General features: G+C 41.0%; 1 long non-coding RNA gene across 1 annotated transcript in view; it reads right to left on the bottom strand.

Moving 5' to 3' along the window:
* Window positions 1-4396, bottom strand: part of LOC108303430 — a 27578-nt gene that overhangs the window by 6818 nt on the left and 16364 nt on the right. Inside the window, exon 5 of the long non-coding RNA XR_005199996.1 lies at window positions 2829-3181. This is a non-coding gene — a long non-coding RNA (uncharacterized LOC108303430). The remainder of the gene's footprint in view (window positions 1-2828; window positions 3182-4396) is intronic.

The raw sequence follows: 4396 nt of genomic DNA, 5'->3' as shown, positions 1-4396 counted from the left end.
GAAAAAAAAAAGTTCAAAATGTTCACAGTTTAAAAGTGTTTCAGGCTGGGCGTGGTGGGGTTCATGCCTGTAATCTCAGCACTCTGTGAGGCCCAGATGGGTGGATTGCCTGAGCTCAGGAGTTCGAGACCAGCCTAGGCAACATGGTGAAACCCCGTCTCTACTAAAAATACAATTGGCTGGGTGATCCACCTGCCTTGGCCTCCCAAAGTGCTGGGATTACAGGTGTGAGCCACCGCACCTGGCCTATATTTTTAACTTTTAACTCCAGTTTTCCATGACCTTTTTGAAGTGCCCAATTATTTGTATTGTGTACAATCATTACCACCATCCATCTCTAGAACTTTTTCACCTTCCCAAACTGAAACTCCACACTCATTAAACACTAAAGTCTATTCCCGCTAACCTCAGCCCCAGGCTCAAGCAATCCTCCCACCTCAGCACCCTGAGTACAGACACACATTATGCCTGGCTAATTTTGTATTTCATTTAGTTTTATTTTTGGGAAGGAGTCTCACTCTGTCATCCAGACTGGAGTGCAGTGGCACAATCTCTGCTCACTGCAACCTCCACCTCCTGGGTAGCTGAGATTACAGGTGTGCGCCACCATAGGCGGCTAATTTTTTGTATTTTTAGTAGAGACAGGATTTCATCATGTTGGTCAGGCTGATCTCCTGACCTTAAAGGATCCACCTGCTCACCTTGGCCTCCCAAAATGCTGAGATTATAGGTGTAAGCCACCACATACAGCCATAATTTAATGTAATCACCTATTGTCACCGAGACTAGAAATCATCACAGAATTCTGTATTCTGAATAACATACTGCCCATTGATCTCAAAATCAGCAAATGGATGATCTCAAATGTGCCTTTTCACTCTGGAAAGAGAAGGCCAAATGCCATTTTTACTCTGGCATATGTCTGTTTGTTGTTTTTACTGTGTGATGATACTGGGGCACATAGTGTAGCTAAAAGCAAAGCAATGAATTTTACAATGCTGTAAATGAGAGAAGGTCCAACTGCTACTGAAAAAGTTTTCAGGGTTCAAGTACATATCTGTATATTTTTTTGTTTTTATTTATTTATATATTTTTAAGACTAGTCAAATGCAGTAGTGAAAACGGGGAAAGAATAGAACAATGAGTTCAATCTGTAACTGACTGTGAACAATTAACTGAGATAACTCACTACCTTCAGACCAGCTGTATCTGTATATTTTAGTTAGATGGTAAAAGGACAGCGGATGGGAGGCAGGATCAGGTGGCTTAGGTAGCCTGTGTGTGATGATTAGTACTTTTTTGTGTAGGTGAAGACAACAATAGATCTCTTAAAACCGTTTAGAAAATTTTGGCAATCTCCAGGGAAACATTCAATTTTTGTGTAACTGAAAATATATGTAAAGCTGTAAGAAAACTATAATTCAAAACAATACTAACAATAACAGTTGGGCATTTATTTGTACTAGGCATTTGGCTAGGTGCTTTCTTTATATTTACTGATCCATTTAATTCTTAGACTAACCCTTTAAGATACATACTGTCATACTAATGAAAAAAGGAGGCAGAGGCTCAATAAAGGTCCAGGTTTGAGAAGAAAGTCATGTAAAATTTGCCCCTAATACTAGCTTTCATCACTACACTTATTAGTTAATTAAAATAGAAGTGAGTAGGAGAAACATGCTAGTACTCAGATCAGGTTTGAGCCTTCTGGATCAGATGCTATGAGAGGTTATGAAAGGTATCCAGAGGGCCCTTAGAATATGTGGAAATTTAATACCCCCAAATTTCAGAATATCATAAATAATTTTAATTTTAATTTTTTTTTTTTTTTTTAAAAGAGGTGGAGTCTCACTCTGTTGCCGAGGCTGGAGTCTCTGCTCACTGCAACCTCTGCCTCCTGGGCTCAAGTGATTCTCCTGTCTCAGCCTCCTGAGTAGCTGTGATTAAAAGTGCCCACCCCACAACTGGCTAATTTTTGTATTTTTAGTAGAGATGGGGTGTCACCCACCATGTTAGCCAGGCTGGTCTCAAACTCAGGACCTTAGATGATCCACCTACCTCAGCCTCCCAAAGTGCTGGGATTACAGGCATGAGCCACTGAGCCTGGCTGGACATTGCATTTTATAAAAATACTGAAGCAGGATAGTGGGGGCATCCTGAGCTGATCAAAGCTGGGACTCTTTCCTAGAAGGAACTCAAATGCCTACAGTCTAACTGAGGGGTAAATTAGTTAGCTATGTAAGGAAAAAGGAGAACGAGTTAAGTTCTAAGGCCAAGGTAAAAGGAGCCACCTTCTAGATTTCCAGCAGGAAAAGTCTGAAATCTCAGCCCAAGAATGATCAAAGATAAACAGCTAGCTGGTAAGCTGTTTCTCTGGGCAGGGTGGGGAAGATGTAAGTTGTTGACCAGTGTTAGAATTAATTATAACACGAAGAATTAAAGAGTGGACTTATTAGCGATTCACATTTTGTGACTGTTTTCTTCATTATGAGACCCTGTATCCAAAAGGTAGCCCTTATTTTATGTAAAATTCTGCAACCACTTGAAAGGCACTAAGTAAAAGATAATACCTGTCTTGTTAATAAAAATATCAAAATACCATATCCTAAATAAAAATTACACAAAGAAAAAAAGATCTTTCTTCAAATTCCTGCCTTAAAAGTGGAGGTTATGAGATAATAACAGATACTATTATAAACTTACCCAGAAAAAGCAAATGCAAGTTTCACTCTGAAATGCTTAGGTATTAGGGTGACTGGCACTAAGAATATACTAAGAATAAAACACAATGTCTAAATTCACACTTCAGGAAGAATGGCATACATTACCTTTGTAGGTCAATCTGTCTTTCTGCTGGTGCTGCCTTTTTGGCTACATCTTGCAGTTTGGGTGCTTTGGCATTACCTGCTTCCAAACCCCCAGGGCTCTCCTGACCCACTGCAGCTCTCTTCCTTCCCTTGTTAATAGGTTTATTTAAATCATCATTTTTGGTTGCATTGCCCTGAGATTCAGACTTGGGTCGACGTCCTCTCCTGGGTTTGGAAGGGGCAGGCGGTCCCGATTCATCTACTTTCTCATCTGTTGTTTGTTGGATATTTTCTGTACCAGCTGCTGTTACTGTTCTTTTCTTTCCTCGGTCACTGCTGATGTTGCCCTGGGTAGCCTGATCAGAATTAATTTCCTAAAAATGCACAAAACAATTCTATAAACACAAATTCCTTAAACATTAATGATCTCTATTGGAGAAGAGTGTTTTTAAAGTATTTTAAGGAAGTTTGGATTCGAGGACTTCTAGTTAACTGCTTACATCACATTAGGAAAGTAAGCTCCTTGAGGAGAATGACTGTGCATAGTATCTACCATGGAGTATAGCACATATAATATGCCCAATAAATGCTCATTAAAAAGCACAGGTTGGGCACAGTGGCTCAGGTCTGTTATCACAACACTTAGGAGGCATAAGTGGGAGGCCGGCTTGAGCCCAGGATTTCCACACCATCCCTGTCAACATAGTGAGACCCCATTTCTATAAAATAATTTTAAAAATTAGCCGAGCATGGTGGCTCATGCCTGTAGTCCCAGCTACTTGGGAGGCTGACGTGGGAGGATTGCTTAACCCTGGGAGGTTGAGGCTGCAAGGAACAGAGATGATGCCACTGCACTTCAGTGTGGGTGACAGAGGGAGATCTTATCTCAAAATAATAATTACAGACTGGGTGCAGTGGCTCACGCCTGTAATCCCAACACTTTGGGAGGCCAAGGAGGGGACGCGGGGATCACCTGAGGTCGGGAGTTCAAGACTAGCCTGACCAACATGGAGAAACCCCATCTCTACTAAAAATATAAAATTAGTTGGGCGTGGTGGCACATGCCTGTAATCCCAGCTGCTTTGGAGTCTGAGGCAGGAGAATCACTTGAACCTGGTAGGTGGAGGTTACAGTGAGCTGATATCACGTCATCGTACTCTAGCACAGGCCACAAGAGTGAAATTCCATTTCAAAAAAAAAAAAATTGCAATAATAAAAACATAAAGCATAAGTAGTACTTGTAAAATAAAGAAAATCTACTTGGTTTTGCTGTTATACTCCATCCAAATGAAAAGTTCGTTTTATTGATGGTATGCTCTAAAGAGTATTTTCAGAATTCTATGTTATTTATTTATTTATTTATTTATTTATTTTTGAGACAGAGTTTCGCTCTTATTACCCAGGCTGGAGTGCAATGGCGCGATCTTGGCTCACCGCAACCTCCGCCTCCCGGGTTCAGGCAGTTCTCCTGCCCCAGCCTCCTGAGTCGCTGGGATTACAGGCACGCGCCACCATGCCCAGCTAATTTTTTGTATTTTTAGTAGAGATGGGGTTTCACCATGTTGACCAGGATGGTCTCGATCTCTTGA

The sequence above is a fragment of the Cebus imitator genome, unplaced genomic scaffold (assembly GCF_001604975.1).
Source record: "Cebus imitator isolate Cc_AM_T3 unplaced genomic scaffold, Cebus_imitator-1.0 Scaffold47, whole genome shotgun sequence".
Taxonomy (NCBI): domain Eukaryota; kingdom Metazoa; phylum Chordata; class Mammalia; order Primates; family Cebidae; genus Cebus; species Cebus imitator.
Note: the sequence above shows the minus strand (reverse complement) of the source record. Positions and strands in the feature narration are given on the sequence as shown.